The sequence below is a fragment of the Arachis hypogaea genome, chromosome 16 (genome assembly GCF_003086295.3).
Source record: "Arachis hypogaea cultivar Tifrunner chromosome 16, arahy.Tifrunner.gnm2.J5K5, whole genome shotgun sequence".
Taxonomy (NCBI): Eukaryota; Viridiplantae; Streptophyta; class Magnoliopsida; order Fabales; family Fabaceae; genus Arachis; species Arachis hypogaea.
Window position 1 is genome coordinate 130,016,700 of NC_092051.1, and position 15,009 is coordinate 130,031,708.

At 39.4% G+C, this 15,009-nt stretch overlaps 1 non-coding gene and 1 pseudogene across 1 annotated transcript; one reads left to right on the forward strand and one right to left on the reverse strand.

Annotated features, from left to right (window-relative positions):
- Positions 1 to 495: 495 nt before the first annotated feature.
- LOC112757527 (N-alpha-acetyltransferase MAK3-like) lies at positions 496 to 1,746 on the forward strand (annotated as a pseudogene).
- A 5,644-nt stretch (positions 1,747 to 7,390) lies between these two features.
- On the reverse strand, positions 7,391 to 7,498 carry LOC112760388 (small nucleolar RNA R71). The gene has a single exon (XR_003180831.1). It is a non-coding gene; the product is annotated as a small nucleolar RNA R71 (small nucleolar RNA).
- Positions 7,499 to 15,009: the final 7,511 nt, after the last annotated feature.

Consider the following 15,009-nt stretch of genomic DNA (forward strand, 5'->3'; position numbering starts at 1 on the left):
CCTTGCCGCGGCAGTGGAGGCTACTGTAAACTAGGGTTTCTTTTTGGGAGAAGAGAGCTTCATTTGAGAGAGTGAAAGTTGAGAGGCGTTGGAGTAAACAGGAGTTGGAGAGCTCAAAAATGACGACGGCAGTGTCTCCCTCTTTGCGGCGGCGGTGGAGGCTACTGCTAGTCTGCTAGGATTTTTGTCTTGGGGGAAGAGAGCTGCTTGAGAGAGTGAGAGTAAGAGTTGAGAGGAGGCACTGAACGTCTGAAGGCATCCCATTTTTTCTTTTATCCAAAACGCGAAATGACACCGTTTTAGGAAAACCGGCCGGCTCCCGGTTCGGTCCAATCAACCGGTTCTCGGCCGGTTCAGCAGTTTCTAAACGGTTTTATAACTGACGGTTTTATAGGTTAAACCAAACCGTAAAAGCATTCGGTTCACAGTTAAACCGGTCGGACCGGCCAGTCCGGTCCAGTTTTCAGAACATTGAGTGACTAACTGCCTGCACTGCACACCCCTCCCTTGCTTCAGAGACCTCGCATCTCGCACGTTGCCTCATCGCCGATCACCGTAGTGGTTTCTTCGCTGATAATCGGTTGTTGATCCACATATAACATCGTTGCTTCTTCCTTCGTTGATTTGTCCAAGTTTTTTTTCTTAATTTTTCATTTTTGCTTCTCTGTATGGTACTTCAAATCTTCATTATTGAAATTTGTTCAATTTTAGTTGATTTTATTTTTAGTTCCAATTTCAGCTGGATTTTAGGTAGCTCTAATCTTTCTTTGAGAACTGGTTTACTTCTACTGCTTGTATCATGAAACGTATATCCATCATTGAAGTCTTGTTATATGATTTATTGTGTGGCATATTGTTTGTGATTTATTATTGGATCTTTTATGCTTCATTTGATTTTAATAAAAAATCGATGCTATTAATTGTTTGAAAAATTTCATGATAAGCTTGTTAGTTAACGTCAACCTTAAAAGAATTTGTTCAAAGATGTTTGGATTCTTTTAAACAAAACTTAATCTTTTGATTACTAGATTGATGTCATGGATCTTGAATAAAATCGATGTTTCACACCTTTGAAGAGTTAATTCAAGGTTTTAGCTCTAAATGTTACAATTGTCTTCCAATGCAAGAAGAATATCAAAGCAATAGGCAAGACGAAAACAAGGAGGACAAAGAAGAGACATCATGGAAACAAGCACCAAAGAAGACTTAGAAATAAAGAAAGTGGATTGTGATGCATCGGAGATCGAGTATGTTAGTTATGGTGGCGAGCACCACCTCCCCCTTATCATGAACCTAGTCGACCAAGAACTCAGTGAGCCTTACTCTATATTCACGTATCGTTACTTTGTCTATCTCTGGCCTCATCTCTCTTTCTTGGCATTCCACAAGGGTAAATGTGTCAGCACGGTGGTTTGTAAGATGGGCGACCATCGAAACGTTTCCAAGAGGATACATTGCCATGTTGGTTGTGATAAAGCCCTAGGAAAAGGCATTGCTACAGAACTTGGTACTAGGTCTATTAAGGTGATGATGGAATCTGGTTGTGAAGAAGTTACTCTGGAATCAGAAGTTACAAACAAAGGAGCATTGGCACTCTATGGTCGCCTTGGCTTTATTAGGGCTAAGAGGCTCTTTCATTATTATTTGAATGGGGTCGACGCTTTCTGGCTCAAACTGCGATTCCCTCGGCCGGAGCTGCACCTATCCTCTGCCTGTGATGGCACCCATCTCTGCATTGTTATTTAGGTGTTTGAGTCTCCTCATGCTGGGCCTCCTCCTCATCAGAGCGCTCTGAAGGTGTGTCAGGCTCAGAGGGGATGTCGGTACGCCCGAAAGTCATAATCAACTTTAGATGTGCGATCTATACGCTCGAAGAGGCGCTGCACAAGAAGGTATGTCAGCTGTGAAGCGAATGATGGAGCTGCTGGTGTAGGAGGTGCTAAAGGTGTTGTTGAGGATGTGGCCGTCTCTGTGGAAATAATAGCAGGTGCTCTACGCCTAGGGGTCCAAACCGCTTGCCGTGTGGAATAACGGTCGGCAATCGATGAGGCTCCCAAGACACCTCAGCCCGGTGAGCCATCTGAGTGATTAAACATGGGAATGCCAAGGTGCCTCTAACATGTACTCTGGACATATACCTCCTGATGATTCTTGAAAGGTACAGGTCCTTTCCTTCTAAGACCCACCAAACAAGAATAATCATGTTTGCTGGTACCTCCAACTCGTGAGTGCTAGGCATGACGTAGTTGCTCCATATCTGTTGCCACAATCTAGTCTCATCATTCAGATAATCAATCCTGAGGCCCCGTGGAGTCGGCTTCGACTTCCCTAATACCCATGAAACATCGGGATGGATAGTTACAGTATGACGGACGGTATTCCAATCAAAATTCATAAATCTGATAACCTCCTCAGTCTTCTGAAAACCATCTTTATCCTCTGTTTTCGGCCAGAAATAGAAGATCTCTTCTATCGCTTCCTCTGTGACCAGAATCTGTTTGCCCGAAGCTGAACTACATCAAGGATCGTTCGATAATAGTTGGAATAAAACTCTCGACCCATGATGGTTCACTTCTACCAGCTCTCTATCCAGAAACACACAACCGCGTTGTTCAATTTGGGTGTTTTTGGACAGAGAGCTGGTAGAAGTGAACACATAATGGGTTCGAAGTTTTATTCCAACTATTATCGGACGACCCTTGATGCAGTTCAGCTTCGGGGCAAACAGGTCACAGAAGAAGCGATAGAAGAGATCCTCCATTTCCGGATAAAGATGGTTTTCAGAAGGCTGAGGAGGCTATCAGATTTATGGATTTTGATTGGAATGCCATCCGTCGTACTGTAGTTATCCATCCTGGCGTTCCGTGGGTATTCGGGAAGTCGAAGCCGACTCCACGGGGATTCAGGATTGATTATCTGAATGATAAGGCAAGGTTGTGGCAACAGATATTGAGCAACTACGTCATGCCTAGCACTCACAAGTCAGAGGTACCAGCAGACATGATTATTCGTATTTGGTGTGTCTTGGAAGGAAAGGACCGTACCTTCCAAGACTCATCAGGAGGTATATGTCCAGAGTACATGTCAGAGGCACCTTGGCATTCCCATGTTTGATGGCTCACCGGGCTGAGGTGCCTTGGGAGCCCCAGGATGAGAGACCACCAATTGCCGACCGCAAGAAGATTATTCCGCATGGCAAGCGGTTTAGGCCTCTAGGCCGCAGAGCACCCGCTATTACTTTCACAGAGGCCACATCCTTAGCAACACCGCCTACACCAACAACTCCATCATTCACTTCACAGCCGACATACCTTCTTGTTGTTGCGAGTGATGAGCGGATAATTTATACGCTTTTTGGCATTGTTTTTAGTATGTTTTTAGTAGGATCTAGTTACTTTTAGGGATGTTTTTATTAGTTTTTATGTTAAATTAATATTTTTGGACTTTACTATGAGTTTGTGTGTTTTTCTGTGATTTCAGGTATTTTCTTGCTGAAATTGAGGGACTTGAGCAAAAATCAGATTCAGAGGTTGAAGAAGGACTGCTGATGCTGTTGGATTCTGACCTCCCTGCACTCAAAGTGGATTTTCTGGAGCTACAGAACTCAAAATGGCGCGTTTCCAATTGCGTTGGAAAGTAGACATCTAGGGCTTTCCAGAAATATATAATACTCCATACTTTGGCCGAGTTTAAATGACGCAAAAGAGCGTTGAATGCCAGTTCTACGCTGCAGTCTGGAGTTAAACGCCAGAAACACGTCACGAACCAGAGTTGAACGCCAAAAACACGTTACAACTTGGCGTTCAACTTCAAAAGAAGCCTCTTCACGTGTAAATTTCAAGCTCAGTCCAAACACACACCAAGTGGGCCCCGGAAGTGGATTTATGCATCAATTACTTACTTCTGTAAACCCTAGTAGCTAGTTTAGTATAAATAGGACTTTTTACTATTATATTTAGAAGATCTTATGGTTTTTAGTTAATCTTTGGATCATATTGATCACGTTTGGGGGCTGGCCATTCGGCCATGCCTGGACCTTAATCACTTATGTATTTTCAACGGTAGAATTTCTACACTCCATAGATTAAGGTGTGGAGCTCTGCTGTTCCTCATGATTTAATGCAAAGTACTACTGTTTTCTATTCAATTCAACTTATTCCGCTTCTAAGATATCCATTCGCACTCAAGAACATGATGAATGTGATGATTATGTGACGCTCATAATCATTCTCACTTATGAACGCGTGCCTGACAAACACTTCCGTTCTACATGCAAACAAGCTAGAATGAGTATCTCTTAGATATCTAATACAGAGGACCGAGTCTGAGATATTAGAATCTTCGTGGTATAAGTTAGAACCCATGGATGGCCATTCCTGAGATCCGAGAAGTCTAAACCTTGTCTGTGGTATTCCGAGTAGGATCTGGGAAGGGATGGCTGTGACGAACTTCAAACTCGCGAGTGCTGGACGTAGTGACAGACGCAAAAGGAGGGTGAACCCTATTCCAGTATGATTGAGAACCTCCAGATGATTAGCCGTGCCGTGACAGAGCATTTGGACCTTTTTCACAGAGAGGATGGGATGTAGCCATTGACAACGGTGATGCCCTTACAGAAAGCTTGCCATAGAAAGGAGTAGGAATGATTGGATGAAGACAGCAGGAAAGCAGAGGTTCAGAGGAACGAAAGCATCTCTATACACTTATCTGAAATTCTCACTAATGAATTACATAAGTATTTCTATCTTTATTTTCTGTTTGTTTATTATTATTCGAAAACTCCATAACCATTTGATATCCGCCTGACTGAGATTTACAAGGTGACCATAGCTTGCTTCAAGCCGACAATCTCCGTGGGATCGACCCTTACTCACGTAAGGTTTTATTACTTGGACGACCCAGTGCACTTGCTGGTTAGTTGTACGAAATTGTGAAACTGATATAAGATCATGAACGTGCGTATTGAGTTTTTAGCGCCGTTACCAAGGAATGGAATGATCACGATTTCACACACCAAGTTTTTGGCGCCGTTGCCGGGGATTGTTCGAGTTTGGACAACTGACGGTTCATCGTGTTGCTCAGATTGGGTAATTTTCTTCTTATTTTATTTTCAAAAAGTTTTCAAAAATTTTTCAAAAGTATTTTCTTCTTTTTTTCGTTTTTCCCAATTAATATTCGAAAAAAAAATATTTTTTTCTTTTGTTTTCGAAAATTATTTCAGAATTTTTAAGAATGAATTCTAGTGTTTCCTGATGATTTGTTGAATCCTGGCTGGCTGTAAAGCCATGTCCAAATTCCTTTGGACTGAGGATTCAACTAATCACTTCAATGCATGTAATAGCATACTAAAGCTTGGCTAGTTATTAAGCCATGTCTAACCCTCAGATTGGAGCTTTAGACTAAAGAGCACAAGATTCCTGGAATTCATATTAAAAATTTTGAAATCTTTATTTTTCTTCTTCAAATAATTTTCAAAAAAAATAAAAATATACAAAAATCCAAAAAAATTAATAAAATCATAAAATCCCAATTTTTAAGTTTGGTATCAATTGCATTTTTTCTAAAAAAAAAATTTTTATGCATTTTTCGAAAGTTCATGCATTCATAGTGTTCTTCATGATCTTCAAGTTGTTCTTAGCCAGTCTTCTTGTTTGATCTTCATCTTTTCTTGTTTTGTGTCTTTTCTTATTTTTCATATGCATTCTTGCATTCATAGTGTCTATACATGAAAAATTTCTAAGTTTGGTGTCTTGCATGTTTTCTTTTCTTGAAAATTTTTCAAAAATAAGTTCTTGATGTTCATCTTGACATTCAAAGTGTTCTTGGTGTTCAACTTGACATTCATGGTGTTCTTGCATGTATCACATGTTTAGATCCAAAATTTTCATGCATTACATCATTTTCATGTTTTTCTCTTTCATCATTAAAAATTCAAAATTCAAAAAATATCTTTCCCTTTTTCACTCATAAATTTCGAAAATTTGGATTGACTTTTTCAAAAATTTTTAAAATCTAGTTGTTTTTATGAGTCAAATCAAATTTTCAATTTAAAAATCTTATCTTTTTCAAAATCTTTTTCAAAAATCAAATCTTTTTCATTTCTCTTATTTATTTTCGAAAATTTAAAAAAAAAATTTTCAAAATTTTTTTCTTAATTTTATTTCATAATTTTCGAAAATATCATCAAAAATTAATGTTTTGATTCAAAAATTTCAAGTTTGTTACTTGCTTGTTAAGAAAGATTCAAACATTAAGTTCTAGAATCATATCTTGTGATTACTTGTGAGTCAAGTCATTAATTTTGATTTTTAAAATCAAATCTTTTTCAAAACTAATTTCAATCATATCTTTTCAAAAATATCTTTTTATCCTATCTTTTTCAAATATCTTTTCTAACTTCATATCTTCTTATCTTTTCAAAATTGAATTTCAAATCTTTTTCAACTAATTAATTGACTTTTTGTTTGTTTCTTATCTTTTTCAAAACTACCTAACTAACTATCCCTCTCTAATTTTCGAAAATACCTCCCTCTTTTTCAAAAATTCTTTTAATTAATTAATTGTTTCAATTTTTAATTTTAATTTTAATTTTATCTTAATTTTCGAAAATCATCAACTCCTTTTAAAAAAAAATTATTTTCGAAATTCTCTTCTCCCTCACCCTCTTCTATTTATTTAATTACTTACTAACAATTCTCTTCATCTCATATCTCTGCTCTCCTCACCCTTGTGTTTGGATTCTCCTCCCTTCTCTTTTCTTACATTACATTATTTGCTTCTTCTACTCACATAAAAGAATCTCTATACTGTGACATAGAGGATTTCATATTTTCTTTGTTATTCCCTTCTTTGTCATATGAGCAGGAGTAAGGACAAGAACATTCTTGTTGAAGCAGATCCTGAACCTGAAAGGACTCTGAAAAAGAAACTAAGAGAAGCTAAAATACAACAATCCAGAGACAACCTTACAGGAATTTTCTAACAGGAAGAGGAGATGGCAGCCAAAAATAATAATAATGCAAGGAGGATGCTTGGTGACTTTACTGCACCAAATTCCAACTTACATGGAAGAAGCATCTCCATCCCTACCATTGGAGCAAACAATTTTGAGCTTAAGCCTCAATTAGTTTCTCTGATGCAACAAAACTACAAGTTTCATGGACTTCCATATGAAGATCCTTTTCAGTTCTTAACTGAATTCTTGTAGATATGTGATACTGTTAAGACTAATGGAGTAGATCCTGAAGTCTACAGGCTCATGCTTTTCCCGTTTGCTGTAAGAGACAAAGCTAGAGTGTGGTTGGATTCTCAACCCAAAGATAGCCTGAACTCTTGGGATAAGCTGGTCAAGGCTTTCTTAGTCAAGTTCTTTCCTCCTCAAAAGCTGAGTAAGCTTAGAGTGGATGTTCAAACCTTCAGACAGAAAGAAGGTGAATCCCTCTATGAAGCTTAGGAGAGATACAAGGAACTGACCAAAAAGTGTCCTTCTGACATGCTTTCAGAATGGACCATCCTGGATATATTCTATGATGGTCTGTCTGAATTAGCTAAGATGTCATTGGATACTTCTGCAGGTGGATCCATTCACCTAAAGAAAACGCCTGCAGAAGCTCAAGAACTTATTGACATGGTTGCTAATAACCAGTTTATGTACACTTCTGAGAGGAATCCTGTGAGTAATGGGACGCCTCAGAAGAAGGGAGTTCTTGAAATTGATACTCTGAATGCCATATTGGCTCAGAATAAAATATTAACACAGCAAGTCAATATGATTTCTCAGAGTCTGAATGGAATCCAAGCTGCATCCAACAGTACTCAAGAGGCATCTTCTGAAGAAGAAGCTTAAGATCCTGAAAACCCTGCAATAGTAGAGGTGAATTACATGGGTGAACCATATGGAAACACCTATAATCCCTCATGGAGAAATCACCCAAATCTCTCATGGAAGGATCAACAAAAGCCTCAACAAGGCTTTAATAATGGTGGAAGAAACAGGTTTAGCAATAGTAAGCCTTTTCCATCATCCACTCAGCAACAGACAGAGAACTCTGAACAAAATACCTCTAATTTAGCAAACTTAGTCTCTGATCTATCTAAGGCCACTGTGAGTTTCATGAATGAAACAAGATCCTCCATTAGAAATTTGGAGGCACAAGTGGGCCAGCTGAGTAAGAAGATCACTAAAACCCCTCCTAATGCTCTCCCAAGCAATACAGAAGAAAATCCAAAAGGAGAGTGCAAGGCCATTGATATAACCATCATGGCCGAATCCAAGAAGGAAGGGGAGGACGTGAATCCCAAGAAGGAAGACCTCCTGAGACGTCCAGTGATCAACAAGGAGTTTCCCTTTGAGGAACCAAAGGACTCTGAGGCTCATCTAGAGACCATAGAGATTCCATTAAACCTCCTTACGCCCTTCATGAGCTCTGATGAGTATTCCTCTTCTGAAGAGAATGAAGATGTTACTGAAGAGCAAGTTGCCAAGTTCCTTGGTGCAATCATGAAGCTGAATGCCAATTTATTTGGTAATGAGACTTGGGGAGATGAACCTCCCCTGTTCACCAATGAACTAAATGCATTGGATCAACTGAGATTGCCTCAGAAGAAACAGGATCCTGGAAAGTTCCTAATACCTTGTACCATAGGCACCATAACCTTTGAGAAGGCTCTATATGACCTTGGGTCAGGAATAAACCTCATGCCATTCTCTGTAATGGAGAAACTGGGAATCTTTGAGGTGCAAGCTGCCAGAATCTCATTAGAGATGGCAGACAACTCAAGAAAAGAGGCTTATGGACAAGTAGAGGACGTGTTAGTAAAGGTTGAAGGCCTTTACATCCCTGCTGATTTTATAATCCTGGATACTGGGAAGGATGAGGATGAATTCATCATTCTTGGAAGACCCTTCCTAGCCACAGCAAGAGCTGTGATTGATGTAGACAGAGGTGAACTAGTCCTTCAATTGAATGAGGACTCCCTTGTGTTTAAAACTCAAGGTCATCCTTCTGTAAACATGGAAAAGAGGCACAATAAGCTTCTCTTAAAACAGAGTCATACAGAGCCCCCACAATCAAACTCTAAGTTTGGTGTTGGGAGGCCACAACCAAACTCTAAGTTTGGTGTTGAACTCCCATATCCAAACTCTAAGTTTGGTGTTGGAAAGTCTCAACAATGCTTTGAACATCTGTGAGGCTCCATGAGAGCCCACTGTCAAGCTATTGACATTAAAGAAGCGCTTGTTGGGAGGCAATCCAATTTTTATTTATCTAATTTTATTTTTGTTTTATTGTTCTTTCATGTTTTATTAGGTTCATGATCATTTGGAGTCACAAAATAAATAGAAAAATCAAAAACAAAATCAAAAACAGCAGAAGAAAAATCACACCCTGGAGGAAGGACTTACTGGCGTTTAAACGCCAGTAAGGAGCATCTGGCTGGCGTTCAATGCCAGAACAGAGCATGGATCTGGCGTTGAACGCCCAAAACAAGCAGCATCCTGGCGTTCAGACGCTAGGAATGCACACTGAGGAAAGCTGGCGCTGAATGCCAGAAACAAGCATAGAACTGGCGTTCAACGCCAGAAACATGCTGCATCTGGGCGCTGAACGCCCAGAACAAGCACCAATTCGGCGTTTAAACGCCAGAATTGCATGCAAAGGCATTTTACATGCCTAATTGGTGCAGGGATGCAATTCCTTGACACCTCAGGATCTGTGGACCCCACAGGACCATCTCAGCATTTGTGGACCCCACAGGATCCCCACCTACCTCCACTCATACTCTTCCCTCTTCTCAATGTTCATCCTTTCTTCCCAATAAACACCTTTCCCCAAAACCCTTCACCAATCACATCAAGCTCTCTTCCCTACTACCCCTTCACCACTCACATCCATCCACTCTTCCCCATAAACCTACCTCATAAACCCCACCTACCTTCAAAATTCAAAATCACTTTCCCACCCAAACCTACCCCATATGGCCGAACCTTAACCCCTCTCCCTCCACTATATAAACCTCTCCATTCTTCTTCATTCTCACACAACACAACCCTCTCATCCCCTTCTTGGCCGAAACACAACCCTCTCTCCCTCTCTTCCATATCTTCTTCTTCTTCTTCTTCTTTTCTTTCTTCTCTTGCTCGAGGGCGAGCAATATTCTAAGTTTGGTGTGGTAAAAGCATAAGCTTTTTGTTTTTCCATTACCATTGATGGCACCTAAGACCGGAGAATCCTCTAGAAAAGGGAAAGGGAAGACAAAAGCTTCCACCTCTGAGTCATGGGAGATGGAAAGATTCGTCTCTAAAGCCCATCAAGACCACTTCTATGATGTTGTGGCCAAGAAAAAGGTGATCCCTGAGGTCCCTTTTAAACTCAAGAGAAATGAGTATCCGAAAATCCGACATGAAATCCAAAGAAGAGGTTGGGAAGTTCTAACAAAACCCATCCAACAAGTCGGAATTCTAATGGATCAAGAGTTCTATGCTAATGCATGGATCACCAGGAACCATGATCAAAGTAAGAACCCGAACCCAAAGAATTATCTTACCATGGTCCGGGGGAACTACTTAGATTTCAGTCCGGAAAATGTGAGGTTGGCGTTCAACTTGCCAATGATGGAAGAAAACACACGCCCCTACACAAGAAGAGTCAACTTTGATCAAAGGTTGGACCAAGTCCTCATGGACATATGTGTGGAAGGAGCTCAATGGAAGATTGACTCAAAAGGCAAACCGGTTCAACTAAGAAGATTGGACCTTAAGCCTGTAGCTAGAGGATGGTTGGAGTTCATTCAACGCTCAATCATTCCCACTAGCAACCGGTCTGAAGTTACTATAGACTGGGGCATCATGATCCATAGCATCATGATTGGAGAAGAGGTGGAGGTTCATGAGATTATACCTCAAGAACTCTACAAGGTGGCTAACAAGTCCTCCACTATGGCAAGGTTAGCTCTTCCTCACCTCATTTGCCATCTATGCAATTCGGCTGAGATTGACATAGAGGGAGATATCCTCATTGATGAGGACAAGCCCATCACTAAGAAAAGGATGGAGCCAACAAGAGAGCCTATTCATGGATCTCAAGGGACGCATGAAGAAGCTCATCACCAAGAAATCCCTGAGATGCCTCAAGGGATGCACTTTCCTCCACAGAATTTTTGGGAGCAAATCAACACCTCCCTAGGAGAATTAAGTTCCAACATGGGACAATTAAGGGTGGAACATCAAGAGCACTCCATCATCCTTCATGAAATTAGAGAAGATCAAAGAGCAATGAGGGAGGAGCAACAAAGACAAGGAAGAGACATAGAAGAGCTCAAGGACATCATTGGTTCCTCAAGAAGGAAACGTCACCATCACTAAGGTGGACTCATTCCTTGTTCTCAAATTTTCTGTTTTTCGTTTTCTTTACATTAAGTGCTTATCTATGTTAGTGTCTTATTACATGATCATTAGTATTTAGTAACTTTGTCTTAAAGTTATGAATGTCCTATGAATCCATCACCTCTCTTAAAGGAAAAATGTTTTTAATTCAAAAGAACAAGAAGTACATGAGTTTCGAATTTATCCTTGAACTTAGTTTAATTATATTGATGTGGTGACAATACTTTTTGTTTTCTGAATGAATGCTTGAACGGTGCATATGTCTTTTGAAGTTGTTGTTTATGAATGTTAAATATGTTGGCTCTTGAAAGAATGATGACAAGGAGACATGTTATTTGATAATCTGAAAAATCATAAAAATGATTCTTGAAGCAAGAAAAAGCAGTGAATACAAATAGCTTGCAGAAAAAAAAAAGAAAAAAAATGGCGAAAAAAAAATAGAAAGAAAAAGAAAAAGCAAGCAGAAAAAGCCAAAAGCTCTTAAAACCAAAAGGCAAGAGCAAAAAGCCAATAACCCTTAAAACCAAAAGGCAAGGGTAAATAAAAAGGATCCTAAGGCTTTGAGCATCAGTAGATAGGAGGGCCTAAAGGAATAAAATCCTAGCCTAAGCGGCTAAACCAAGCTGTCCCTAACCATGTGCTTGTGGCGTGAAGGTGTCAAGTGAAAACTTGAGACTGAGCGGTTAAAGTCAAGGTCCAAAGCAAAAAAAGAGTGTGCTTAAGAACCCTAGACACCTCTAATTAGGGACTTTAGCAAAGCTGAGTCACAATCTGAAAAGGTTCACCCAATTATGTGTCTGTGGCATTTATGTATCCGGTGGTAATACTGGAAAACAAAGTGCTTAGAGCCACGGCCAAGACTCATAAAGTAGCTGTGTTCAAGAATCAACATATTGAACTAGGAGAATCAATAACACTATCTGAACTCTGAGTTCCTATAGATGCCAATCATTCTGAACCTCAATGGATAAAGTGAGATGCCAAAACTATTCAAGAGGCAAAAAGCTACAAGTCCCGCTCATCTGATTGGAGCTATGTTTCATTGATAGTTTGGAATTTATAGTATATTCTCTTCTTTTTATCCTATTTTATTTTCAGTTGCTTGGGGACAAGCAACAATTTAAGTTTGGTGTTGTGATGAGCGGATAATTTATACGCTTTTTGGCATTATTTTTAGTATGTTTTTAGTAGGATCTAGTTACTTTTAGGGATGTTTTTATTAGTTTTTATGTTAAATTCATATTTTTGGACTTTACTATGAGTTTGTGTGTTTTTCTGTGATTTTAGGTATTTTCTGGCTGAAATTGAGGGACTTGAGCAAAAATCAGATTCAGAGGTTGAAGAAGGACTGCTGATGCTGTTGGATTCTGACCTCTCTGCACTCAAAGTGGATTTTCTGGAGCTGTAAAGCTCAAAATGGTGCGCTTCCAATTGCGTTGGAAAGTAGACATCTAGGGATTTCTAGCAATATATAATAGTCCATACTTTGGCCGAGTTTAAATGACGCAAAAGGGCATTGAACGCCAATTCTACGCTGCAGTCTGGAGTTAAACGCCAGAAACACGTCACGAACCAGAGTTGAACGCCAAAAACACGTTACAACTTGGCGTTCAACTCCAAAAGAAGCCTCTACACGTGTAAACTTCAAGCTCAGCCCAAACACACACCAAGTGGGCCCCGGAAGTGGATTTATGCATCAATTACTTACTTCTGTAAACCCTAGTAGCTAGTTTAGTATAAATAGGACTTTTTACTATTATATTTAGAAGATCTTATGGTTTTTAGTTAATCTTTGGATCATATTGATCATGTTTGGGGGCTGGCCATTCGGCCATGCCTGGACCTTAATCACTTATGTATTTTCAACGGTAGAGTTTCTGCACTCCATAGATTAAGGTGTGGAGCTCTGTTGTTCCTCATGATTTAATGCAAAGTACTACTGTTTTCTATTCAATTCAACTTATTCTGCTTCTAAGATATCCATTCGCACTCAAGAACATGATGAATGTGATGATTATGTGACGCTCATCATCATTCTCACTTATGAACGCGTGCCTGACAAACACTTCCGTTCTACATGCAAACAAGCTAGAATGAGTATCTCTTAGATATCTAATACAGAGGACCGAGTCCGAGATATTAGAATCTTCGTGGTATAAGTTAGAACCCGTGGATGGCCATTCCTGAGATTCGGAAAGTCTAAACCTTGTCTGTGGTATTCCGAGTAGGATCTGGGAAGGGATGGCTGTGACGAACTTTAAACTCGCGAGTGCTGGGCGTAGTGACAGACGCAAAAGGAGGGTGAACCCTATTCCAGTATGATCGAGAACCTCCAGATGATTAGCCGTGTCGTGACAGAGCATTTGGACCTTTTTCACAGAGAGGATGGGATGTAGCCATTGACAACGGTGATGCCCTTACAGAAAGCTTGCCATGGAAAGGAGTAGGAATGATTGGATGAAGACAGCAGGAAAGCAGAGGTTCAGAGGAACGAAAGCATCTCTATACACTTATCTGAAATTCTCACCAATGAATTACATAAGTATTTCTATCTTTATTTTCTATTTATTTATTATTATTATTCGAAAACTCCATAACCATTTGATATCCGCCTGACTGAGATTTACAAGGTGACCATAGCTTGCTTCAAGCCGACAATCTCCGTAGGATCGACCCTTACTCACGTAAGGTTTTATTACTTGGACGACCCAGTGCACTTGCTGGTTAGTTGTACGAAATTGTGAAACAGATATAAGATCATGAACGTGCGTATTGAGTTTTTAACGCCGTTACCAAGGAATTGAATGATCACGATTTCGCACACCATGACGCTATGCACATCTGAAGTTGATTATGACTTCTGGGCGTACCGACATTCTCTCTAAGCCTGACACACCTTCGGAGCACTCTGATGAGGAGGATGCCCAGCATGAGGAGACTCGGACACTTGCAGCTGATAGTGGAGTAGTTGGCGATGATCCTTCTCACCCGGTTTGATTGAGTAGCATCGAGGACAATGCTAACATTTAAGTGTGGGGAGGTTGCCTTCGTCGGCAAAGTTATTTTGGTAAACCATTCCATTCCAGACACTTCTACTTTTATTTTTTTTATTTTCAATACTGCATTCTGACTTTATTGCACTTTTGGATTCTTGTATATATTAGTTGTTTTGGATACTTTTTAGTTTGTTGCATTTTGTACTTTTGTTTGTATGTACCTTAGATTTTTAGTTTAATATGCACTTTTCAGTTTGATAGTATATATATATATATAGTTATTTTGGTTTATTAGTTGTGATTGGAAAAAATGCGCATAATTGAGCTTAGTTTATTCCGTTGTATATGAGAAATTGAATTGGTTGAAAATAGGAAAAAACTAAGGATTTTTTAACTTTTCACAATCACACCATATTATTTAGGGTATATATAATAAATGTTGGTCAATTTGGTGAAATTTTCAAGAAATTCTTTTTTCTTTAAAAGGGCATTAAGATTCAAATTGATTTGAGTTAAAACTTTTTGAAACTTGCATGATGTATATATATATAGTTTGGAATATGGTTTTGAGCTAAGAACACACAACTTGTGAGTTTTTTAGCCTAATTATATGGTTATATTGTAACACCC